We start from the raw sequence: 27,723 nt of genomic DNA on the forward strand, positions 1-27,723 counted from the left end.
TGTCAAATGTGGAACTTGACGCTCAGCTGCATGGGTATGAGATATCTTTTGCTTTGAGCTGTCAGCGGAGAATTTAACTAATCAGCTTGTTCTACGGTTGTCAATCGTATGAAACAATTGTCTCCGATAATGATCACTTCAACGAACAATTCTATAAGACTTCGATGCTGTACTGTGTACAATCATGTTATTGCCGAATTCTGCCGCCTTTGGATAAGCAGCTGCCAGCAGAAAGTCGTATACTCCTAGCTCACTTATTTGTTACATAGTTTAATTCTTCATTTCTTTACGTACAACAGTACTCTTTACTCGGGACACAACAAAACCTAGAACAGTGTAAATCTAACATTTGTGACGAAACTTAATTTTTAGCAAGAAATTTCACAGACAATGTGCAGCGTGTGATTCTTGCAGAAACTTATGTTAATGAAACAAAATAGCAAGAACTTACAACAAGAAAAGATAAAAGACTAACTCTGGCATTTCTACGTGATAAAGATTTTCACATTTCTAAACTTCTGTCTCATGGGTACCTGATGTATACGACTATGTTTGTGCGCCTGTACACAATGATTTATTCCTTTCATTACCACTATTGTTACTGTATTATTTGGACTCATGTACTTTTTCATCATGATGGTAGTACTTAATCTGAAAATTGTAATTTCGTTTACGAATTTTGCAGATGAACCATTTTCAATTACAAATGTAACTCTGAAAAATTCTGGGTGGAGAGACCAAGGCGTTGTGATAGTCAGTAGGTAATTTCATGGGCATTTCTCTGGTATTTGGATGTCAGGAACGCGTAAGCATATTTGTACTGTTTGAAATAATAAGCGCTCAGAGTCATCAGAGATGCTGTGTCGCATGGAGCCTTGCTTGCTTTGCAAGATGCGTAATGTTAATCGTGAGACCAGCAGACGCAATAGTCGGCTCGGCAGTAATGCATACTAAGTAACAGCACGGCATAGGCCGAGGAGTACAGATAGAGTTATATTCTGAGGAAGTGCGATATTTTGATTTGCTAATTAATTATTTGAGACTGAAGCATTTTGAGAGCAATATTTTATGATTATTTTGGTAATTAACAGAAAAGGATTTAATTTAAGGTAATTCATTCTAGATTTTATACTTTATTGCGACAGCTTGTATTCACGCATTCTTGGTTCAGACGTCTAGAGACTTGAGTAGGAAAGATAAACAGCTACATATAATTTTGGGTTTGAATTTGGAAGTTTTAATAACTGTTAAATATTTAATGCAATTTTTACAGGTTGCATTTTTGACAATATCTCATTTGATGTTAAAGACTACTTTAATTACATTTAATGTCATAATTTATTCCAAGTCATTGTCCGCATCCAAAGTCCGTACCAAAATATCAGTTATGACTTTTACTTTTTCATATTTGTTAGGAACTAAGTATTTTGCCTTTTTTTAAAATGAGAGCGCATTGCACCAGGCGCATCTGACCGTTTAGTTGTAGATCAGCAAATGCGACGCGCTTGCAGGGCAAGAGCAGTGTCACGGTGTTTCCATTGTGCAACAGGTAAGCCAAAATTGAATAATAAAAAAGGGGACATTGAGGTTTTCCAGAGCCGAGTTATGAGTTTAAAAGTTTAATGAGTCACAGTGTTGAATGCTAGCAGTGTTCTTGCCGTTACGGATGTTTTAAGAGACAGGGAATTAAATATGCATTTCCAATTTACTTTCTCGCAGTCAGATTTAGAAACACCTTCTCGCAGTTGAATCCTTATAATAAAAGTTTACAAACGCGTATGTTGCTCTTCCTCCAGGGGCTCTCATTAAACCCCTGCGTAAGATTTGCACGTTCCTCAAATCTAACAATAACAAACCCAGCAGCCCGCCCCCCGAATCGCCCCGACACCCCCCCCCCCCCCAATCCAACCCGCCACAATTCCAAACACCCCAACCAACAGCACTCCGGAACATGACGCAACAACTAGAAATGTTACTAAGCCATTTTGTATTTCCCTACAGACGATCAACTTCGACACCGCCCCGTACATACAAATCGCGTCGTCTAAGGCGACTGTTATATTAAATAGTGTGCAGGTCTAGATACCGATGACCTCAGCAGTTTGATCCCATACGAACTTAACACAAATTTCCTGTACACCACAGCATCATCAGCAAACAACCGAAGATTGCTGCCTCAGCAGTTTGATCCCATACGAACTTAACACAAATTTCCTGTACACCACAGCATCATCAGCAAACAACCGAAGATTGCTGCCCATCCTGTTCGCCAAATCAAAGCGAGAATAAAAGCGGTTCTATCATATTTCCATGGGGCACTCCCGACTATACCCTTGCCCCTGATGAATACTCACCGTAGAGGACAACACACTGGGTTCTGTTACTTAAGAAGTCTTGGAGGCACTCGCATATCTGTGAACCTGTTCCATATGCTCGTACCTTCTTGAACAGCCCTCAATGGGGCATCGCGTCAAACGCTTTCCGGAAATCTAGAAATACGGAATCTGCCTGTTGCCCTTCATCCATAATTCTCTGTATGTCATGAGAGAAAGTGCAGCCTGAGGTTTGCGCGAGCGACGCTTTATAAAACAATGCTGATTCTTCGAGACAAGCTTCTCGGTGCCAATTAAGTTTATTATATTCTAACTGTTTTCAAGGATTCTGCAGCAAACCAACGTTAGGGATATCGGTCTGTATTTCTGCGGGTCCGATCTGTTGCCCTTCTTGTACACGGGAGTCACCTTCGCTTTCTTCCAGTCGCTTGGAACTTCGCGCTGGACGAGAGATTCGTGACAAATGGAAGTGGGTAATGCCGTAGAGTAGTCTTTGAAAAACCTAATTGGTGAATTATTTGTTTCAACTCCTTTAGTTGTTTCTCTACGTCAGGGATGCTTATTACTATGTCGGCCATACACGAGTCTGTTAGATCATCAAATGACGGTATGTTTGTACGATTCTCCTGCGTGAACGATTTGTTGAACGTGAAAATTAAAATTCTGGTTTCGTTTTGCTATCTTCAGCTATCCCACCAGACTGGTCAACAAGTGCTGTATGGAAGCCTTAGACCCACTCAGCGATTTTACATACGACCAGCATTTTGTGGGGCACGTTGTCAGAGCTTTTTGCTAAGATATGACGGTGGTAGTTCTTGTGTACTTCGCGGATAGATCTTTCCGTAGACACGTGAGTGTCTACTAACCTTTCCGTCTCGTCATTTGCGAGTACTCGTTTGAACAGAGAGTGCAACAGCCTCTCCTCAGCAATTTCCGAATCTCATTATTAAACCAGAATGGGTCTTTCCCGTCCTTAATCCACTTACCAAGCGCATAATTCTCCAGACCGCGATTTACAGTCTACTAAAGCTTTGCTCATAATTCCTCTACATCCATGTCAGTGGAACTAGCAGATGTCAGTTAAATGTGTAAGTGAGACACTAACAACTGCTTATCTCTTCCTTCTAGCAGAAACACTCTCCTAGGCTTCGTAGCTGATTTATTAACTTTCGTAACCATAATTCCTGTAATGAAATTTTGATCGCAAATCCCCGTTTCTACACTGACGTTGTCTATAAAGTCTGGCCTGTTTGTACCATACCTACCAGGTCTAAGATATGTACATTGCGAGTGGACTGCTGAACTAGCTGCTCGAGGTAGTTTTCGGAAAAAAGTGTTCAAAAAAGTTCTTCGCATGACTGTCTGTCTGTAACCCCCGCAATGAATCCATAGACATCCCAGTCTACGCTCGGTAGGCTACAGTCGCCTTCAACTAGTACTGCATGACCTGGGTACTTACGCGTTACTGACTATCCACATTGTTTGAATGATTCTGGAACTGTCACAGCAGAACCGTGTGGCCGGTAAAAACATCCAGCAATTAATTTGATTTCTCCTAAACCCGTTGTACGCGACCAGATAACTTCACTGTCACACTCAACTTCGACCTCAATAGAGGCAATATTTTTTTCAACTACAATGTAGACTCCTCCTCAAATGTTCAAATGTGTGTGAAATCTTACGGTACGTAACTGCTAAGGTCATCAATCCCTCAGCTTACACACTACTTAACCTAAATTATCCTACGGACAAACACACACACCCATGCCTAAGGGAGGACTCGAACCTCCGCCGGGACCAGCCGCACAGTCCATGACTGCAGCGTCTGAGACCGCTCGGCTAATCCCGCGAGGCACTCCTCCTCCTAAGGCCTCTAATCTGTCTTTCCGATGTACATTCCATGACTAGCTAATTACCTCAGGGCTTTCCAACCCGGGTTTCAGCCGGTTCTCAGTCGCAATAATAATTTTAGCGCAGTAGCTGTACAATGTAAACGTGCTCTACGTTTCCACTAGGAAAAGTCGAGTTCTTGATGGCGTGAAAGGAGGGTGGATGACAGGGACGGGGGGACAGAGTTCGCTGGACAACATTCCAAGTCATCAAGTAAAAGAGAGTCGTGCCTTGCACTTACGTAGCTATTGTAGCTGATATAGTTAGGAGTGACTGTCGCCGAAACAGAATGAGTTGGTCAACAATGCCATACAATCTCCAAAAGTCCGTTCCACGAAGTGCGTATATTACAACAATGTTTTAAATTCACACACACACTGGAGCAATTTCATGACTTGTTTTTCCTTTTGTGTTTACCGCTTCTCTCGTAGAAGCTAGTACAGTGTTGCAAAAATAAAATTATTCTTAACAAGCTTAACTGCGGTGGCTTGATTCTATATCTTCCAAATATTGATGAGTATCTCAGTACGTTAATGTGTATTATAGAAGGTACGGGTCAATTTTAGCCCCCCCCCCCCCCCTAACTAAATAGCTCAATAACTTTCCACATCCACGTTCGTTTTCTAGAATGAGCAGATAGCTTATGTCAAAGATCACTCCTCATTGTATCAAACTTTTACGTTAGGTAACAATACCACAACACGCCTCTGAATTTCTTTGATGTCGATCTGGTAGAGATCCCACACTCTCTAGTAGTTCTCTGCGCGGTCACCTTTATATGAGCTCCACAATTTTTCATAACTCCCCAATAAAACATAGTCAGTCATTCGCCTTCCCTACGACTAACCTTTATTGATTGTTGCTTTCTACACCATTACGCCTAGATACTCAATCGAATATCACCGAGCCAAGGAGAAACTATTAATACTGTAATCTAAAATCACAAGAATTATTTATATCGTACCCATCTCAATTTATGTACATTTATCAGCTTTAAAATCCATCTGCCATTCATAGCTCTGAACAGAAGTTCTCCCCACTTCACTCCTAATACGGCTACAATCACTCGTCAACGTTAGTAACTAAATATGGAATAAGTAAGTTCACCGTGTAGTAAAAATAATGGTTCATAGCTCGTGAATTTCATCGTATGCGTACCACACACCTCTTTTCTTTTTTTATTTATTAATATAAAATGTTTGACTGGTATCGGCCGTCATGTCTATCCTCAGCGCAGCACAACAGAAGTGAAGGGAGAATCTTAAAACAGTCATGTTTACATACCTAAGTAAGTTGGTTACTAGCTTTGTGCGATAATTTGATAGGGAATGCTTATAGGATTCAAGGTTACGGTATCATACGTGCAGTGCCTACTGGAAAATTCGTGGCAGCATAAGCAGAATGCTTGAAAGTTTGGTGTCTACTACCAGATGCTGTTACAGTGGTTAAAAGGGTCATGCCACGCTTGGCATGCACAACAAAATAGTATACAGCACAAAAAATGTTGTTAAGCGGACAGTCCGTAAACTAATCATCTCACACATCCGAAATTTAGCATTGTATCACTACAGCGTTTTTGCATGAATATGAACACACCAGTCAGAAATTTCAACAGAGATTGGAATGAGTTACTACTGAAGAGGTACTACAGAAACATTGGTAAACTTACGTTAGTATATGAATATTTTAACTTTCTGACATGTGTTCTGAATGTTCCACTGAAAATGGGAATAAGATGTGATACCGGTGGCATAATCTATATAGATACATATTCTAGAAATTGATGTATGTATCATTCACATCTCCTCCTAAACCTCTTTTAATCACATATCGGAGGGCGGGGGGGGGGGGGGGGTAGAGACATAGGAGATGGACAACAGAGGTAGGGGAGAAGAGACAGAAACAGAGAGGAAAAGCAAATGGAGTGAGAGAGGGGGGAGATGGAAGTGGACAGAGAGAAGTGGAGGAGGAGATGTACAGAGAGAGGGAGAAAAGAAGATGGACAGAGACAGGTAGGGAGGAGGAGGTTGACTGAGAGAGACGACAGGAAGAGATGGACAGTGGGAGGGAGGATGATTAGATGGAGTGAGAGAGGGATAGGAGGATATGGATTGAGAGAGAGGGAGGAGGATATGGACTGAGAGTAATGAGAGGACGTAATGAACTGAAAGGAGGGAAGGAGAAAATAGACAAAGAGAGGGAGGATGAGGAGATAGAGCGAGAGAGGTGAATGAGGAGATAGAGAGAAGGGGAGGATGAGATCGAGTGAGGGAGGAGCAAGAGGCAGATAAGAACAGGGGGCAGCAGGGGGAGTTGGACTGATGGCGGCATCTGATGGCGGTGTCAGAGGGAGATGGTCAGAGAGAGGGGTGAAGATGAAATGGACCAAGAATGAAGGTGGAGGATATGGACCGAGAGTATCGACTGAGAGGGGTGGGTGGAGTTGAAGGACAGAGAGAATTGGAGAAGCAGATAGAAAGTGAGAGGGGAAGGAAATGGCAGAGAGATGTGGAACAGATATACAATAGAAATAGTGGAGGACGAAATAGAGAGGGAGGGGTTTGAGGAGGAAATAGAAAGGAAGATAGGGGAGGTAAAGATGGGCAGAGAGAGGGAGGATAGTTTGTAGGAAGCATGTGGAAGATGGAGATGGATAGTTGGTAACTGTAAATGGAAGTGGATATGATGAGGCAAGTGGAAGAGTGTGAAATGGAAGACTTCACAGATTTCCATAGCCGAGAGGGTGAACAGCGACAGGTGGGACGAGGACAGGTTGTGATGTAGCAGGTGGGTGAGTGGAGAGAGGAATAGAGTGGGAACTTTATACTAGGAGACAGATTTAAACTTTTCCAGATTCTCTTTACGTATCTATAGTATCACGTGCCATCATGTAAGCAAACGATCTGGTTCCTTTCATCTGTGTGGGTGTTGGTTTGCTTATGTGGAGGGAGGAGAGGCAGGGCCTCGGTGGAAACACAGAGACACACCACCCATTCATTAATGCCCGAAGCAGTTTCTTCCACGTTTGGTATGCATATCAGTTGCAACCTGGAAAACAATCTCTGTGACTGCTATCTCCTCATGCATCCCAACTTCTGAATGTGGCAGCGAAAAGGAGTGACATAAAAGGATATCTCAGGGACGCCTAGAACAGTTCTTATAAAATTTGTAAATTCACTATTCATGTTTTGTGTATAAGTAGTGTGGGAGTAAGATATGCTTCGTATGCCTAGTGATGGGGACGGAGATTACAAGGAGGTGACATTTAAAAATTTCTTAATCGATTTGCTGGTATTTCTCTAGTGTACTTACTTGTTCTGAAACAGTTTAAAAGCATTAAGTGCCAATCTTTCTCTTACTCCTGATGTTTATTGTGTCGTGAGAATAAGCACTGGAGAGAGCAGATGGCTTTGTCAATGTGTTTCGGTGCCAAAGACCATACTAAAAGACTGTATACGACAAATTTATGTAACATCCTCTCTGGAGTTGCTTAGTGCAGAACAAGGAGATATGTGTGCAGTATACATGTTTCATATGTGAAGGCAGGTAAAAAGGTAGTAAAATATTAAAAACAAATCGCTTGCAGAGGATGTCAACGTTTAATTACAATGAAATTGCTGAGTTTCCTCACAGCTGCTGAGTACCGTGTGTATAAGATACGAATCTATAGGTTGTCCTATATTTCGCTGGAAGAGTTACGGCACGGCATGTTATAATCCGTAAATTTCGATTCAGTTTATTCCAGACCAAGCTTAAGTATCTTAAATTCATTGATTTACCCGTCATCAGCTAACCTGTAAGTTGGGATCGTTAATGTTCAGTAATTTCCAAGAATGATAGCCTATCGAATTCGCGCAGTCTAAACTATACATATCGAACGTGCGATTGTAAATCGATAATGCGACTCTGGTGGCGGGCGTTATGATCAGTTATTTGTGATCGTCATTTTTATCTGTTTTCCGTCATTCCATTAGTTGCTCTAAATTATAATACAAACCTCCGCGAATTATTTGTGAGCTGCTACGGAAAACCGGACGATTTATGTCGGTAGTGAGTGGGATGTCCGGTTTTCTTGATATTTCTCCGGCGGATCCTCTCACATGGAAAACTCTAATTGCATGCTTATCCAGCGTAAAAATTGTTCGAGCTTTTGTCGAAAATATGTAGTGCTACCGGACGATCAAAGGAGGGACTGCGTAGACTGTCGTGGTGCGAAGTGTGTAAAACTTCGTAAGAAGAGTTTGAGGGCTGAAATACCGTTACAATTTCATTGTGGGCAGTGCGGAAAATGAACGAGTATCGAGAAGGATACTTAGTTCGACTCTTCCAAATTATCTACCTAGACCAGCGAAATTCTTCCACGTTGCTGGTTTCGAGACCACACGTTGCAAGCAACAGCATCGGAAACTCAGTTATCTGCTAATACCGTGTGTGACTACTTTGTGTTCTGCAGAGAAGTGTGTTATGTGGTAGTGACGAACGACAGCGTACCGATTGGTGGACCGAGTAAAGTTGCTGAATTGGACGAATCTTATATAGCTAGAAGGAAGAACCAGAAAGGACGACTTTCGAAGCGTGCAATCGATCATAATTGGGTATTCGGTGGAATAGAAAGAGTGTCCCGGAAGTCTTTTGTTGTGAGAGTATTGTCCAGAGTTGGGGTCACATTAGTGGGTCTGGTAAAGCACTTCATACTTGGTAGTAAAGTCACTACATACGGGTTTCAGTCCTGCAAGACACACAAAGGAGAAGGAATCGACCACGAGTTCGTCAACCACTCTGTAGAGTTCGTGTCTTCGGACGACCCCAGTGTGCACACGCAGAATATCGATCGGCTATGGAAATCTGTGAAGTCTTCCATTAAAAGAGAAGGGGGTCCAGGACATAGAAATCAACTGTGCTTGTTTCAGTAACTCTATTTCCACAATTTGCGTTTGCGGGGAAAAATTAACGCAAGTGACACTCTACTCACATTCTTGCGTGATATTGGCATAATTTATAGAGGCTATGGCAAAAAGGGAGTTGTCCCCGTAGCGTACAGATCACATAGACTATCACATGACGTCAACACCGACGACCAGTAAGGTAAGTCGTATCCTTTGTATTTGCAAGTACTTTTGTTACGCTTCTCTTTTGTTGTTACTATAGTGACCACCATAAACACAGTGAGCCGGCCGGAGTAGCCGAGCGGTTCTAGGCGCTTCAAAAAATGGTTCAAATGGCTCTGAGCACTATGGGACTTAACATCTGTGGTCATCAGTCCCCTAGAACTTAGAACTACTTAAACCTAACTAACCTAAGGACATCACACACATCCATGCCCGAGGCACGATTCGAACCTGCGACCGTAGCGGTCGCGCGGTTCCGGACTGAGCGCCTAGAACCGCTAGTAGGCGTTTCAGGCGGGAGCCGCGTGACCGCTACGGTCGCAGTTTCGAATTCTGCCTCGGGCATGGATGTGTGTGATGTCCTTAGTTAGGTTTAAGTACTTCTAAGTTCTAGGGGACTGATGACCTCCGATGTTAAGTCCCATAGTGCTCAGAGCGATTTGAACCATTTGAACCATAAACACAGTGATAACACCCGCTACCAGAATCGCATGATCCATTTACAATCGCACGTTCGATATGTATCCTTTTGACACTGCGACTTCGATAGGCAATCATTGTTGGAAATTACCTAATGTTCTGTAGGTATGTAACTTTACTTCAGTGGCTCTTACCGAAAGGTAGCACTGCTCCAAACCCGAGGCAGTGAACTTACTGCCCATTTCAGGAGAGGCTCTGGGGACATATATTAGGATTAAGAGTCAGAGCTTCAGGACATGACGTATAGGAAAGGGAACGCAGCGTCTCGCATCGCTTAGTTACGGTGACTGACGTACTGCCGTTGAACCTATCTCGTGCACCATGTCCGCGATAGCGATGCATTACCTTAATGGAAAGCCTGTACGCGCCGTCAGTGCGCGCCGCACAGCGACGCGGTCGTATTTCAGCCGAGAGCGCTAAGCGGCCATAGCGGGCGTAATTAGCGGCATAGAGCACGGCCGGCAAGAGCGGAGTGCCGTGTTGCGCTACCTGGCCGCAGACGACATCAGAGGCCGCGCCGAGCAGGTTCCCTCCACCGGCAGCGGCAGCGGCGGTCAGGCGGCGGGCATGACGTACGGCTCCAGGCGGCTGTGTTTACGTCTTGTTCCGCGTGTGCTGCGCGCCGGCCGGCAGCAGCCGGACGTGTCGGACGAAACCAGTAGCGGGCACGCACGGAAAGCAGCAGGCCGCAGCCGCTGACTCAGCGCCGCGCCCCGCGCTTATGGAAATGAGCGGCGCCTGCCGCGCACGCCATCCCAGCTCTCAAGAAAGAGACGGGCGTTACCACAGCAGCGAGGCCAACAATTAGGAGCCATGTGACTGCCTCTCTCTACCGTTCTTACCTACTTCTATTATGACTACAACTGCGGCCTCAGTGGCTCCGATGTTGTGACTTGGCAAGACAACCAAGCCACTAGGAGGAAGCCGGAAGGCACGCGTTTAAGCTCACGCAGGCTGGCGTGAGGTCTGGAACAGTTAAAGGAGTTGAGTCTAATAAAAAACTACGTAGCTTCTGAAATACTTAACTTTAATCCATAATTGGTGAACATCGGTCTGACGATACATGCATCACAAGATAAATAGCAAATGATAATGGCGCCTTGCTAGGTCGTAGCAAATGACGTAGCTGAAGGCTATGCTAACTATCGTCTCGGCAAATGAGAGCGTAATTTGTCAGTGAACCATCGCTAGCAAAGTCGGCTGTACAAGTGGGGCGAGTGCTAGGAAGTCTCTCTAGACCTGCCGTGTGGCGGCGCTCGGTCTACAATCACTGATAGTGGCGACACGCGGGTCCGACGTATACCAGCGGATCGCGGCCGATTTAAAGGCTACCACCTAGCAAGTGTGGTGTCTGGCGGTGACACCACATCCGATATCGGTGGATTCCGCCGACAACCGACATTGGTAGCAGAAGGCCGATCTTTTTAAATCTGTACGACACTACGTGCGCGGTCACACTACAGCCGATGTTATCAAAAATGGTTCAAATGGCTCTGAGCACTTAACTTATGAGGTCATAAGTCCCCTAGAACTTAGAACTACTTAAACCTAACTAACCTAAGGACACCACACACATCCATGCCCGAGGCAGGATTAGAACCTGCGACCGTAGCGGTCTCGCGGTTCCAGACTGTAGCGCCTAGAACCACTCGGCCACCCTGGCCGGCCGGCCGGCCCCGATATTATCTCTTGAACGTACATCTGATGACAATCGCTGAAATTCGAATCAGTTCCCAGAATGACATTTTCACTCTGCAGCGGAGTGTACGCCGATGTGATGGTAGAGCACTTGCCCGCGAAAGGCAAAGGTCTCAAGTTCGAGTCTCGGTCCGGCACACAGTTTTAATCCCCCAGGAATTTCATATCAGCGCACACTCCGCTGAAGAAGGAAAATCTCATTCTGGAAACATCCCCCAGGCTGTGGCTAAGCCATATCTCCGCAATATCCTTTCTTTCAGGAGTGCTAGTTCTGCTTGGTTCGCAGGAGAGCTTCTGTTAAGTTTGGAAGATAGGAGACGAGGTACTGGCAGAAGTGAAGCTGTGAGGACGGGGCGTGAGTCGTGCTTGGGTAGCTCAGTTGGTATAGCACTTGCCCGCGAAAGGCAAAGGTCCCGAGTTCGAGTCTCGGTCCGGCACACAGTTTTAATCTGCCAGGAAGTTTCGAATCAGTTTGGTTTCTTGTGTCAAATCGACCGACGTTCACGCGCATGAAATATGAAGCGTGAGAAAATGATAAGTTTTGTCGAAGGAAGAGAATGTTTGTGGCACCCTGAGGATGAAAATATCGTAATCGGGATATAGTTCGGAATCTATGGAACTGGAATTGCACGTTTATTCGAAACGTCAAATGGACAAAATCTATATTGGAAATTTTAAGCGTAGACGTTAAAAAATATTTTGTTCAAGTGAACAGGGTGGTGCATGTTTATAGCTACAGTACTGATCTTTTTTGTGCAGGTTGTCATTAGTTGTCTACAAATTATTGTTACATCTTACTGGCGTTTTATGAGAGTACGGTAGTGATTCTGTTAATATGAAATGGTTTGTAAATGTCGTGCACGATATGTATTTCTACTTTTAGCTGTTTCAAGTTATCACAGTATCTTATGCTACACTTTATGTGTCTTTCACACGTGTGCTAAATGACAGTCATTGAGAGTTAACTTTACAACTTCAAACAAATACAGCGAAACAGCGTATTTATAATGATTTTCAAGATCGCCAAGAATTATCTCGAGTATGTAACAGAAAGTTTCTCTCGTCATCTCAAATATTCGTAAAACTTTCCTGGTTATTCCGATAACTGCGGACAATGTGTATAATACTCGCCATGTTCTTTACGAGACACTGTGGCCTAGCGGTTCTAGATGCTTCAGTCTGGAACAGCGCTGCTGCTACTGTCGCAAGTTCGAATCCTGTTTCGGGCATGGATGTGTGTGATGTCCTTAGGTAAGTTAGGTTTAAGTAGTTCTAAGTCTAGGGGGCTGATGACCTCAAATGTTAAGTCCCGTAGTGCTTAGAGCCATTTAAACATTCTTTACGAGACAGGAAAGCTAATTCTCTTGCATTCTGCGTCTCTTCAATAGCAGAAGCCGCTCTGCAGCAGTCGTATCCAAGCATAGAGGCGTCGTGGTATCCACCCACCCTAAGAGATTGAACTGTAACCTACTTCATACATAGAATAGATTGTAACCTCACCTAACCTCCTTCGACCCTGCCAAATACTGACGGTCGCGCTATGACCACGCTATCGGCCGATGTTATCGGGCAATCTCTGGCGACGGTGTCTGACGACCGCTGTCGGTGCCACTGTGGACGCAGCGTAACTCTTTACTACAGGTGACATCCATAGCGTGTACATCACGAAGTATGCCACGAGACATGCACTGTCAAAAAACTCTGTAGACAGTTAATATAATGCAACACTCACCTCATTACCACCAGTAACTTACGAGAAATTTCGTGAACGGTAATTATTTGAACTCGTCCGCTACCATCCCAAACTCAGTCCCTGATCGCTATGGTAAATGCAGTCATAAACATCTCACATAAGCATACGCACTTACAAGGTAATTCTTGTTAAAGTTCAAGAACCTCCGAAGTGATGTAATTTATTGTAAGATACATGGGGCCACAAATGTCGGGGAAGACCCCAAAAGATGATGACAAATGTTGGACAATTGAAGTCACCGGATGACGTATCTCGCCAAACGCGCAGCAGTTGGGCTTGTCGGAGGAAGACGAGATTAGTGTTCAAACTGGATTGTAATTACTTACGATTAAACTCCTCTATATATGTAACTATAGTTTGTTCTGTTGAATGACGTGCGGAAATGCGAGACATTGCATCTCTGACAATAACAGAACTCAGATTGAGAACAAAAGAAAACAGAAATTAATTTCTCTCCTTACAAATCATAAAGAAATCAGTTCTCAAGTATTTCACTCCAAGTTTTGAAATATTCTCTAACAACTCCTAACAGCTGTCCTGCAATGCTTCTGCACTTAACGGACAACTTACCTCGTCTTGCAGCTGTAACTGCGTCATCAGCAACATGCCACATATATTTCAAAAAGAGTACTGCAATGCATGAAGAGTGCAATGCGCGGTCATAATAACTGCAACAACTACTGCCATCGTTTTTCTTTATAGAGAAATAGAATGATCAGGAAAGGTTTGGTGAACTAGCCTTAACGGTGAAAAAAAGTAAAGAAATCAATAAGATTTTAATTTACTATATTCACAAAGGCCACCCGGTTAGCCGTTCGATCTAACGCACGGCTTTCCAGGCCGGAAGGAGCGCTTGGTCCCCGGCACGAATCCTCCCGGTGGACTTGTGTCGAGGTGCGGTGAGCCGGCCAGTCTATGGATGGCTTTTAGGCGGTTTTCCATGTGTCTCGGCGAATGCGGGCTGCTTCCCTTATTCCGCCTCAGCTATACTATGTAGTCGATTGCTGAGCAAACATGTTCTGCACGTACGTGTGACCCACCATCACTCTACCACGCAAACATATGGGTTACATTCGTCTGGTGTGAAACGTTCCCTGTGTGGGTCCACCGGCGGCCGAACCTCACAATAGCCCTGAAACAGTGTTTCGGTGTGGGGCGGCGGAGGGGTGAATTGGACTGTGCTAATAACCGTAGGGTTGTGGACCACTGCAGCTGCGGCGGGGACGGAGCGTCTCCGTCGTTTCTAGGCCCTGGGTTAACGTATAATACATACAATACAATATCCACAAAAATGAATTATTTAAACACTGACAAACTTAACACAGGCGTTAATTATTCCGCAACGCTTATACTCAATAGACACGTCTCTCACCACAACAAAGATACGAATATTACCCTCAATGTATGCATACACAAATCAGACAAAATGCGCAAGCAAGCAACAACTACGTACAACAAAAAGACAGATTACCAAAATCCTCAATTAATACCAAAGTCTTCTCCGGCGCTACTAGCAAGTTCCCGGCAGGCTGCGATCTCTCATGTCACGGAGCTTCTCTTCACTGCAGGTTCCGTCCGACCACTTCCGACTCCTTTCAACAACTGCTCGCTCCCTGCTGCTCGCGATAGTAATATGTGACTCAGAGTTTGCGTACACACACGACAGCAGAATCATTGGTCACCTTCGCAATGAAGTATTAACGTCCAACTTCCAGTGTTTAACGTCCCGCCGACGACGAGGTCATCAGAGACAGAGCACAAGCTCAGAGTAGGGAAGGATAGAGAATGAAAGTGGATTTGCCCTTTCGAAGGAACCATACCGGCGTTTTCCACAAGTGGTTTAGGGAAATAACGGAAAACCTAATTCAGGATGGCCAGACACGGGTTTGAAGCGTCGTCCTCCCGAATGTGAGTCCAATGTGATAGCCACTGCACCACCTCACTCGGTTTGGGCTTTCTGATCCTTCCATCACTGGTAGTGGACATGGCTCTGCTAAGCTACTCTCTTTTCTATCACCTGTGTTATCTGTCGTAAATGTAGACGCTGCAAAATTATTGTCCTCTTTGTAATCAAGAAAATGTTGTTCTTACTTTGTGTTTCTTCACTTTTGTTCCATCTTTTATTTGTGTACGCATTTCATGTACCAAAGGAAAAGTAGATCGCTTACTAATTGTGGTGTCACCGCCAGACACCACACTTGCTAGGTGGTAGCCTTTTAAATCGGCCGCGGTCCGCTAGTATACGACGGCCCCGCGTGTCGCCACTGTCAGTAATTGCAGACCGAGCGCCACCACACGGCAGGTCTAGAGAGACTTACTAGCACTCGCCCAGTTGTACGGACGACTTAGCTAGCGATGCAACACTGACGAAGCCTCGTTTATTTGTAGAGAAGATAGAATAGCCTTCAGCTAAGTCAATGGCTACGACCTAGCAAGGCGCCATAGCAATTGATAGTTATCGTATAAAGCATGTCTCATCAAGAACGATGTATACAAATGATGGATTAAAGTTAAGTATTCCAGCAGCTACGTACTTTTCTTTATAGCATTCATTAAGTATCCTGTTTCAGACCTCACGCCATCCTGCGTGAGCTTATAGCGTGCATTTCGGCCTTCTCTAGCAACATATCACTAATAGTAACACAATTCTAAAGCTTGCACTCATTTACTTGTTACGCAATACGCTAGGTGTTTGTTATACTGCACTTTGCAGTAAATCAGTGGAGAGCACGAGACCGGTAAATAAAATAGTAAATCTTAATGTAAACACGTAACTGACTGACGCAATTCATAAAAATACTGTCTGTCGCACGTAAGCTCAGAGCCACACCGACGAGAGTACTTGACTTGGGTTGGAAAGATCAGGTGGTACAGCCCTTTAGGCGCCACGGCTACGCTTGGGGCGAGGTACGTTATCTGGTGGCGTCCCATTTTCGATATTTATCATCAGCTTTTACGGACTTTCCGACATTTGCGGCTCCATGGGCCTCATGTTACATTTCTTGTCCCAGCATCATCTACTTCCAGAATGAATATTTCACACTGCAGCGGAGAGTGCGCTGATACGAAACTTGCTGTCAGATTAAAACTGTGTGCCGGACCGAGGCTCGAACTCAGGACCTTTGCCTTTCGCGGACAACTGCTCTACCGTCTGTGGTACCCAAGCACGACTCACGCCCCGTCCTCACAGCCTTACATCCGCCAGTACCTCGTCTGTTACCTTCCGAAATTCTCAGAAGCTCTCCTGCGAAGTTTGGAAGGTAGGAGACGAGGTACTGGACGAAGTAAAAGCTGTGAGAAGGTGGCCTGAGTCATGCTTGGGTAGCTCAGACCGTAGAGCACCACGATGAATGGTGGAACGTCGAATGAAGATGGCGTAGATCGTTCAGCCCGGTAGCATCTGCAGTAGAGGATGTTGGAACGTATCCTAGGCTTGAGGAAAGTCTCATTGACCTTACGTAAGTCAGCATTGTGGTCAGTGATGGATTGCTGCAGTTCCAGTATATCGAGGGTGAGATTGTCTACTTGTGTCCGTTGTTAAATATTGCTCGCTAAACGCCTTGCACGGAAACATTTGAGCCTGGAGCAGCATTGTATTCTGTCATCACATGTATGTCAAATCGGCTGTTTTACAGAGCGGGTAAGTAGCTGAGCTCCACGTTCTGCGATGAGGCGCGAGCGTCCAACAGCTTCTCGCCTACTTGTGACTTCACCGTACTTCAACCACTTCCCATAGAGTCTCATGAGAGTAGCACGCGACCTGCCGACCACCTTCGCCGTTTCCGACATCCTCGTTCGCAGGCGTCGGGCCACAACACACTGCCCTTTGACAAAATCCCGTATGCCAGTGGAATTCCTCACTAGCCAACCGTACAGTCGCTTGAATGGTACCTCTTTCGTCTCTGCTCTGTTTACACACATTCCTTGTGTGGTGTCACCGCCAGACACATACACTTGCTAGGTGGTAGCCTTTAAATCGGCCGCGGTCCGTTAGTTTACGTCGGAGCCGCGTGTCGCCACTGTCAGTGAACCATTGCTATGAACGTCGGCTGTACAACATGGGCGAGTGCTAGTAAGTCTCTCTAGACCTGCCGTGTGGTGGCGCTCGGTCTGCAATCACTGACAGTGGCGACACGCGGGTCCGACGTATACTAACGGACCGCGGCCGATTTAAAGGCTACCACCTAGCAAGTGTGGTGTCTGGCGGTGACACCACACCTTGCACACTTACGCGCCCATATCGCCAACAGGCAACATTCAGCGCCACAGTGGGCAGTGATCCTCAGGTTTTGACTCATAAGTGTAGAGAATGCTGCGTTAGTCGCACCACATCCTAAGTCGTACTCCTGTAATATCTTATCCCACGTTTATAAAATGCGACATAAAGTGGTGTAAAACCGAACTATACAGCCGTGGGAGTAAGCAAAAACAAGTGAGCAGACTGCTGTCTGTCGTAAAAGGAAAGTATTTAAAAAGCAAGTCTGATTGACAGGTTTCATAACATTCTGTCGGTCATTTGCAAGCAGTTTCAGAGAAGAATCTGATGCTAAAGTAAATTTTGTGTATCATGTCTATTTTCGTGGTACTATGCTAATCATTTAAGCGTAATCGAAAGATACAAAACTTTGAGGTTATACTTGTAACTCTGGCTTGAAATGGAAGTGGTCCCATTGCCTAAGACGTATGTGCAGAGAATTCGTTAGTCGTACTGGTACTATTTGGGCGTTGATGGAAATCACATACCAACGAAAAGTTGTTTGTTTCAGCTGATTAATATGAAGAACAGAGTGTACAATAAATGGACTCAGGAGGTATGGATGAAGCTTTACTGAGATATCAGAATACTGCAATTGGATCTAAAGAAGCACGTAGAAGAGATACCAAAGCTTAAACTGCATCGTCATTTGAAGAGTTTAAATTAAAAGAAAAAAGAAATTTGGAAGACCTATGATAAGAAAGCAGAGATAGGAGATGAATTACACGGACTAACTGTTCCTGAATTAAGGAAATTTGCCTATCAATTTTTTGAGAAATATCATCCACCACATCGCCTCAATACAGAAAAAAAATAGCTAGTAAAAAACAGTATTACAGGTTTATGAAAGATTACCCCTCTTTTCCTTGTGATTTCCCAAAGAGTATCAATGCAATGAAGGAAGATGTTTAATAAAGAGCGTATTAATGATAAATATGACGAAATGGTAGATGAAGATAAACTTACTGCTGATCAAATATATAACGTGAATGAAACCGCACTATCCAGAAATCGCAAACAGTCTAAAGCAATTGCTTGAAAAGGCAAACACCAAGTGGACACAATCACAAGCGAGAAAGGGGTCTTAAGGGAAGCCAGAACGATTAAACTAACGAAATTAACGTTTTTTGGTTTTTTTTTTCATTATAAAATTATTTGTAATTTTCTGAATAAAACAAATCAAGTTTACCCTTCTAAGTGAATTCTAAGTGTGTTTTTTATCGCTGCAAAGTTGACGCGCCGCGTAAACGGTTGTAGAGACTTGGTGTGTCATCTCATGACGGCACCGCTCGCTGGCAGCAAGCAGGGTATCTTTGCGGAATTAGACAGTGTTTTGTTTTCCAACGTTGTATGGCTTTATCTCTGTGACAAGTGACTGTTCATATCGGTAAAAATAAACGCCACGCCGTATGTGTTGACTTGTGGAGTTTACTTTGTGTTGTTTAGCTGTTCAATTTTGCGTATTTGACGAATTTTGCTCGTACCTGTTTTACGTATTTGGTTTGTGGATATCAATATGCCTCGTTTCAGCAATCGAGCGTTTAAGAAAAGGTACATAGAGTGAAAGAATAAATCTTTTTTTTTTTCGAAGGAAGATGCTGCTCAGACTGCTTCACCGACTACTCCAAATGAATGTGATAGAACTTCTTCCAGCAAGAAACTTGGTGGCAGCAAAGAAAAATTTGAAAACTAAAAAAGTGGCAGTAACTATGTGAATGAAATAATTAACATTTCCTTGCTCTCTAATATTTTGAAACATAACGTATTACGCCAAGTTTGCAAAGAAAGAGGACTGGAATTGAAAATAACTTCACACATTGGTTTGGCATGTAAAATGTTGTTCAAGAGTAACAAATATGCTGCAGAAGTTTCGTTTTCTAATTCTAACAGTATTCCTCGTAGTGGTAATAGTGGAAAGAAGGTGTATGGCATAAATGTTAGGCTAGTGTATGGCTTGCGTTGAATTGGCAAGGGCAGTGCTGCAGGGACAATGTTATGTGGAATTATGAACTTGCCAAAACCATCAACCAAGTTTGGATTTCATAATGAACTGGTGGGATCTTCTGCTGAAGATATTGCTCAAGCAACAATGAACAAAGCAGTTGAAGAAGCTGTGACAGGTAATGAAAACTGTAGAGATTTAACTGTTGCTTTAGATGGATCAGGGCAACATAGAAGTCATAAATCTCTAAATGAAGTTGTGGCAACTACCAGTGGAGACAGTTGCAAACTAATTGATGTTTCTGTTCTCTCAAAACGTTGTAGATGTAAGGGAAATACCAAGGACGAACACAGTGAAAGTTGAGAAGCAAATTTTCACGGCGCGAGTGGAGCGATGGAAGTAGATGGAGTGAAAGCAATTTTTTCCAGATCACAGAAATGGTATAATGTACGATACACTAACTATCTAGGAGATGGTGGTTCTAGGGGATATAAAGCTTTAGAGGAACTCAAATCTTATGGCAATGAAATTCACATTAAAAAACACAAGTGCACTGGACATGTGCAGAAGCACATTGGGCCTCGCTTGCACAAACTAAAGCAGACATTAGGATCCCAGAAGCTTCGTGATGGTAAGACCCCTGGAGGAAGAGGAAGATTGACAGATGAAGCAATTGATAGATTACAGAGGTATTATGGGAATGCAATGAGGCACTATACAAGAGCATTCATCATATGAGAAGAGCAGTATGGGCACTATTTTTTCATACTGCATCAACAAATGAGCAACCACAACATGCACTGTGCCCCACAGGTGATGACTCATGGTGTAAGTATCAATCAGCAAAGGCATATGCCCATAAAAAACAGTTTGACAAATGCTGTAATTTATGTAATTAAGTCCATATTCAGAGATTTATCACAGCCAAGTTTATTGGAAAAGTGTTTACATGGGAAAAAACAAAATCCAAATCAAAGTGTTAATAATTTAATTTGGATTAGGATTCCGAAAAGAGTGTCTGTACAGATAAAAAAATAGCATTTTGAAGTGTATGATACAGTGGCAACATACAATGAAGGAAACATTAGCAAATGTGATGTGCTGAAACATTTAGGTTTCAAACCAGAACACAACACCATTTCCGCAATGTACTAATGGATGAAGAAAGACTAAGAGATGCAGGAAGAAGAGACAAAAGCCTACAACATGCAGCAAAAGAGAAAAGACCAGTGAAAAGGAAACTAACACTGGAAAAGGAAGAGGATGCTGATAATCCATTATATGGGGTAGGAATGTATTAAAAAAGCTTTGGAAGCCATTTCCCATAACTTTAAAATTTTCATCTTTGAGGAATATTTTCTCAAAAACTGCTAACAGTATATCAGTGAAATTTATACACAATATTGTTTACTTCTTATCCTTCATTTTTACAACAAATTGTAAAAAAAATATTATATAATTCAAGGGTTGAAGAAGGAAAAGTGCAAAATGTTAGAAAAAAATAAGTATCTGTTTAAAAAAATTGTAAAACAAATTCCAATAAATATTTCTTAACATGGCATTATAACTTTGTACGGAAATATTCACTGAACATCTAGTCCAAATTTCAGAGCAATATGTTTAATGCTTTTAGCCAAAATGTTCCTTCTATTCAGTAAAATTAACATGGAGGAGATGGATCGTTCCGGCTCCCCTCAAGACGACGTGTTTATATGCAATGAATGAAACTTCACCAAACAAAGCATTTGGACCCTCGACAAATGAATGGATATCATCAGAACAGTTTGTACGATGGCAAGAACATTTCACAAAATGCACAAAAGGGACCAGATACAATTTTCCTTTTATTGAATGTATAGCACACACACCCTAAATTTAGAGGCAGTTCAGCTGGCACGTGATAATAGCATTATCATACTGCCATTTGCTGCTTACGCGACTCAACGTGTATAGCTGTTGCACATGTTCTTTAAAACAAGAGAAAACAGCTGCAATGAAGCGGCAGCTTCGTGACTACGCTGAAATCCTTGAAGAGTCAAGACAAGCTAACATTGCTCGACTTCTGGGTAACCCATGCTCCAGATCAGTCTGTATGGACATATCACTAAACGGTTTTAAGGCAAAAGGCTTGTAGCCTTACCATAGAAATGCCGTCAAAGAAGAGGACTTTTTAGCTACTAGTGTATAACTATTGACCAATCAGACCAGTAATCGGCTGATAGAACTGAAGCAATAACGTGAAAATCTAGAAGGCCGCCTAACGTTGCAATACCACTCACAAGGGAACCTCCCAATCGCACCCCCCTCAGATTTAGTTATAGGTTGGCACATTCGATAGGCCTTGAAAAACTAAACACAGATCAATCGAGAAAACAGGAAGAAGTTGTGTGAAACTATGAAAAAATAAGCAAAATATACAAACTGAGTAGTCCATGTGCAAGATAAGCAAAATCAAGGAGAGTGTGGGCTCAGGAGCGCCGTGGTCTCGTGATTAGCGTGAGCAGTTGCAGAATGAGAGGTCCTTGGTTCAAGTCTTCCCTCGAGTGAAAATTTTTACTTATTTTATTTTCGAAAACTTATGATCTGTCCGTTCGTTCATTGACGTCTCTGTTCACTGTAATAAGTTTAGTGTCTGTGTTTTGCGACCGCACCGCAAAACAGTGCTATTAGTAGACGAAAGGACGTGTCTCTCCAATGGGAACCGAAAACATTTGATCGCAAGGTCATAGGTCAACCGATTCCTCCACAGGAAAACACGTCTGATATATTCTATACGACACTGGCGACGGCATGTGCGTCATATGACAGGAATATGTTGTCGACTCACCTAACTTGTACACTTGGCGAATGGGTAAAAAGATTCTTCTACCTTGCCCGATTTAGGTTTTCTTGTGGATGTGATAATCACTCCCAAAAAAGTGATAAAAACATAAACGTTTGTCACATGATGAAAATATAAGCGTTTGTCACATAAACTGAAAGTTAAAAAGCTAAACTTTTAAACCGAGGGAAGGCTTGAACCAAACCTCTCGTTCCACATCTGCTCACGCTAAGCACGGGACCACGGCACCCCTGAGCTCATTCTATCCTTGTCGTTGCCTATCTTGAGCATGGACTACTCAGTTTGTATATTTTGCTTATTTTGTCATAGTTCCACACAACTTCTTCCTGTTTTCTCGATTGATCTGTGTTCAGTTTTTCAAGGCCTATCCACTGTGCCAACTTATTAATAAATCTGAGGGGGGTGCGATGGGGAGGTTCCCTTGTCAGTGATCAGTCTGGATCTACTAAAGTATCTCAAGAATGTGGAAACGAAAACAGTATTGCAACAGTTTTCGAAATTATCAGTCAACCAATAAAGTCTTTCTTGATACATTAACCTCCTATTCTGTGTATAACAACAGTTACCAAGAAAAATACGAAACAACCAACAATGGATATTGTTGTGTCGGCTACTGTGGGAGACGCACGGACACAAACAAGGAAGGAAAGAAGTTGAGAAGGCCAGTGGCAGGAATCCAAAATGGTCTGTGTATAACACTTTAAGATTAACTGAGTACTTTACTTCTAAAAAGAAAATAAACTTATCTTCTTGTGCCTCCTATGTGCAATTACATTCATCCACTATTATTATTCGCAGAAGGCAGGCTATATATTGTCTACCTACTACTGTAATCATTACTTATGTTCTGGAAGTCTGCGACCGTACAGGCCGACCAGCAATGGGCGGCTGGTTAAATCAACGGTGACAGGGGGCGCTGAACTCTCTTACTGGAGGTGTGGCGCTGCCCGCTCTTTCCGTTGGCGCGAGGGTCAGCGCATTCATGACTCCGTTTCGCGGCGCTCCACAGGTCGGTGTGCAGTCTATGCGGAAGGACTGCACCAAATTAACATCAAGTTCTTGCAGAAAGGAAACAGAAGCCAAAGAAAAAGTTAGTAAAAAGAATAGATCTATGCAAAAACCTATAAAAAACATATAGGCCGATGAAGACTTTAACAAGAGTAAAAAAATAAAGGACAGAGTGAATTGGTTATATCAACTGTGAAGGTCGAGAAGGACACATTGTTCATGTGCACATGACCCACGCTATGGCGTGGAAAGTAAAATTAAGAAATATTTCCGTGGTACCTGTGTTCAAACCAATTGGTCTAGGATATGTCAATTTAAGCAGTTTAATTTCGAAAGAATTTATATTTTAATTCCTTTTTCTAATTCGATTACGTGGAACTATTGAAATAACGTCACGTTTATAGCTTGTAATTTGTTATTGTGAAGCTTTGTTACGTGATTCCATGGATTTATTATGTCGTCGCAGACTTCGTATCCTATGTACGACTTGCACCATAGGGGATACGAAGTAAAACAAGGCGCCTTAATCGTACCGACAGGTGCAGATTTCAAAAAAATTTAAAACTCATTTTTCGAATACGTTTTCTTATTTGTGTGGAATGTGGGTGATAGCTTAAGAGATAAAGAATCAGTGTACGCGAAAAAATTCGTGTTGTGTAAATTGTCCTAAGATATACTGTAATTCTCCCTTAAGGAATACGGCTTGAGCGACCTGCCCTATGACCTTAGTCGGCAACCGAAGGTCCACTATATGATCAAAAGAATCCAGACACTTGGCTCAAAATGACTTACAAGTTCGTGGCGCCCTCCATCGGTAATGCCGGAATTCAATATGGCATTGGCCAACCCTCAGCCTGTATGACAGTTTCCCCTCTCGCAGGCATACGTTCAATCACGTGTTGGAAGGTTTCTTGGGGAGTGGCAGCCCATTCTTCACGGAGTGCTGCACTAGTATCGATGTCCGTCGGTGAGACCTAGCACGAAGTTGGCATTCCAAAACACCCCGAAGGTGTTCTGTAGGATTCAGGTCAAGACTCTGTGCAAGCCAGTCCATTACAGGGATGTTATTGTCGTGTAACCACTCCGCCACAGGCCGTGCATTAAGAACAGGTGCTCGATCGTGTTGAAAGATGCAATCGCCATCCCCGAATTGCTCTTCAACAGTGGGAATTAAGAAGGTGCTTAAAACATCAATGTAGGCCTGTGCTGTGATAGTGACACGCAAAACGACAAGGCGTGAAAGCCGTCTCCATGAAAAACACGACCACACCATAACACCACCGCCTCCGAATTTTACTTTGGCACCACACACAGAGGCAGATGACGTCCGCCGGGCATTCGCCATACCTACACCCCGCCATCGGATCGCCACTTTGTGTACCGTGATTCGTCACTCCACAGAACGTTTTTCCACTGTTCAGTCGTCCAATTTTGACGTTCCTTACACCAAGCGAGGCGTCGTTTGATATGTACCGGCGTGATGGTGACTTGTGAGCATCCGCTCGACCGTAAAGTTCACGTTTTCTCACCTACCGGCTAGCTGTCATAGTAATGAAGTGGATACTGATGCAGTTTGGAATTCTACTGTGATGGTCTGGATAGATGTCTGTCTATTACACATTACGACTCTCTTCAACTATCGGTGGTCTCTGTCAGTCAACAGACGAGGTCAGCCTGTACACTTTTGTGCTGTACTTGTCCCTTCACGTTTCCCCTTCACTATGACATAGCAAACAGTGGACCTAGGGATGTTTAGGAGTGTGGAAATCTTGCTTACAGACGTGTGACGCAAGTGACACCGAATCACCTGATTACGATCGTAGTTCGTGAGTTCCGCGGAACGCCCCATTCTACTCTTTCACGATGTGTAATGACTACTGAGGTCGCTGATATGGAGTACCTGGCAGTAGGTTGCAGCACAATGGACGTAATATGAAAAACATATGTTTTTGGGAGTGTCTGGATACTTTTGAGCACATAGTGTATGTCTTGGAATTAGCCAGAGTGATCTTAATTTTTCGAAAAAGTGACTAGAATCTACAAGTGTCCGCTTTTCCTACATGTGACTATATGAGTGTTGCCAAGTGGTTGGCAGTTCCATACATTGGCAAATCATTTGGGTGGTTGGTTCATTTACGGGAGGAGACCAAACAGCGAGGTCATCGGTCCCGTAGGATAAGGGACGGATGGGGAAGGTAGTCCGCCGTGCCCTTTCAAAGGAACCATTCCGGCACTTGCCTGAAGCGATTTAGGGAAATCACAGAAAACCTAATTCAGGATGGCCAGACGCTGGTTTGAGCCGTCGTCCTCCGGAATGCGAGTCCAGTGTGCTAACTACTGCGCTACCTCGCTTGGGGCAATCAGTAGAACTAAAAATGGTACGTAATAAAATGCTGACTTTGTGATATTTGGCACATCACACAGCTGTGTGGTGATGCAGCTAATGTAGTGATGCACTTCTTGCTATTAGGAAAAAATTGATGAGATTTTTATTAGCTTGTTGATTACCCTGCCCACAGAAGTTGTGGTATCTACCTTAAGATCTCTCTGTCTTTCTGGTTCTAATATACTATGGATTTTACTTCGGTGGTCTTCTTTTCTTACTACTACTTTTGCTGTGCCCTCATCAACTAAAAGAGCAAGAATATCTGTATCTGAATTTGGTAGAGCTAGCTTCTAACTTTCCGTTAAGTTCCTGCTAAGTTGTTTGCTCCTAAGGAATGTCATGACTCTTTCCTTGAGCATATCATCCCCATCGTGTCTCGGTAAAGTGAAAGGCTGTTGCCTTATGAAAGAGGACAATTTCGTTTGTGATGATTGCCAAAGCCAAACACTTTTCCTATGGAGGCTGCCTGGATTATAAAGTTTAGGTGGTTATCAAGTAGGCAGTCCACTTAGACAAGCACTGCTTTGTGGAGGGTTGGTCGAAGCAGGTGTGTTCTGGAGTGAAGGCCTGATTTTGAATTGCTGTGGCTATGATTTGGAACATATTAAAGAAGGTAGTATCCGGCTATGAAGTCGTTCGAGCAAGCATTGCGGAAAGTGGGTGATCATGTATAAGAAACAAATTCAGTTTTGGCTTCTAAATTTCCATAACCTGCATTATCTTAGTATTTCGATACTGTTGTTTCAAATACTTCGTAAATGCTGACTCGAGGAAAGGAAGACATTATTCTTTACTCCCTTTTAGTTTCAAAAACGTGAATGTAAGATTTGGCTGAAGAGTTAATTTCAAGGACGCAAGAAGTTTTGTCTAAAGAATTAATTTCACGAGATTTGTGTCTGGTATCAAAATTACAGTAACAATGATTAGTAACGGGGTCTTCTTCACATTTTTCTAATTTTGCGAATTACTGTACAACCAACAAAAAGTGTCTAGTAATGTTTTTAAAACATACCAATTCTCTCTCGCATTGCTGTCCACGACCTCGATTATTAATTTGTGATCTGCTGACACTTAGCTCACTTGCATTCCATTCTGAAACTTTATTTTAATTGATGGCAAAAGCTGCGTGATTTCGTTCAGGCTATTTCGTAGAAATGCAACATTTAAGCCAAGTAATTATTAGGGCCAGAATTAAACATTGATATTTGCACTTATGGAGCACTGATTGTCTATTCAGGTGACATTCGGTGGAAAAATAACTGGTTTGGTATACATTTTGATATTATTAAGTTCAACTGTTGTGGAAGTGTTTTGTATTGGAGATACAAGAATTGATATTATTTATAAAATTTTGTGCAGTAACGTAATATTCACGAGTAATAGGCTAGATGCTTAGTGCTCAGGCTTTAAGATAACGTACTTAATTGTACACGTAGGTACCGGGTGGTCAAAAAGTCAGTATCAATATGAAAACTTTATAAACCACGGAATAATGTTGATAGAAAGGTAAAAATTGTCACACATGCTTGGAATGATATTGGGTTTTATTAGAACTAAAAAAAACAAAGTTCACAAAATGTCCGACAGATGGCACTGGACAGTAAAACGCCAGTGACTGCGCATGACAATCGTGTATAAAACGAACTGTAATGAGGGAGAGAATCAGATGCGCCAGCAGTCGCAGCATGTTGACGTTACCTGAAAAGGCGCTTATTGAACCTGTATTATCAGGATGGGGAATGCGCTAGTTCAGCGTTACGATCCTATCGCCATAAGAAGAGGATTCGAGCGGGTAAATGTCTGTTGACAAATGCAGCTGTGGCGGGAATGATTTCGAAGGTCGAAACCACGGGTTGTTTAGACGATAGATCCCGTAGTGGCCGACCGAGCACAAGGCGTAATGCTGCTGAGACAGTTCAGGAAGAAATGGAGACCGTAGCGTGTTCCTCTATGCACGGGGAAGTCAGCGCTCGTGCAGTCGCACGTCGCACCAGCATTCCATACACTACTGTTTGGTTGACACTCAGG

This window comes from Schistocerca serialis, chromosome 1 (genome assembly GCF_023864345.2).
Source record: "Schistocerca serialis cubense isolate TAMUIC-IGC-003099 chromosome 1, iqSchSeri2.2, whole genome shotgun sequence".
In the NCBI taxonomy this organism is placed as follows: Eukaryota; Metazoa; Arthropoda; class Insecta; order Orthoptera; family Acrididae; genus Schistocerca; species Schistocerca serialis.